Raw genomic sequence first — 259 nt, 5'->3', positions numbered from 1 at the left:
CCCGATATTTTCATATATATCAATGTGTTACTAAGACTGTAGAGGCTAAAAATACATATTTCACAGATTGTTACTATTTTGGAAAAAAAATAAAGATAGTCGGGCTTACGACCTTCATGTTAGTTTACTGAATTTCTTGAAACGATAGTAATCTCGATATTATGGACGAATTCTCTGACTGAGTGCTGGAAATTCCACTGCCAATAAAATGCCATTTTTGAGTTTAGTCAATATTAGCAGGTCAAACGTTGTGTGTGTG

The sequence above is a fragment of the Penaeus monodon genome, chromosome 24 (assembly GCF_015228065.2).
Source record: "Penaeus monodon isolate SGIC_2016 chromosome 24, NSTDA_Pmon_1, whole genome shotgun sequence".
Taxonomy (NCBI): domain Eukaryota; kingdom Metazoa; phylum Arthropoda; class Malacostraca; order Decapoda; family Penaeidae; genus Penaeus; species Penaeus monodon.
Note: the sequence above shows the minus strand (reverse complement) of the source record.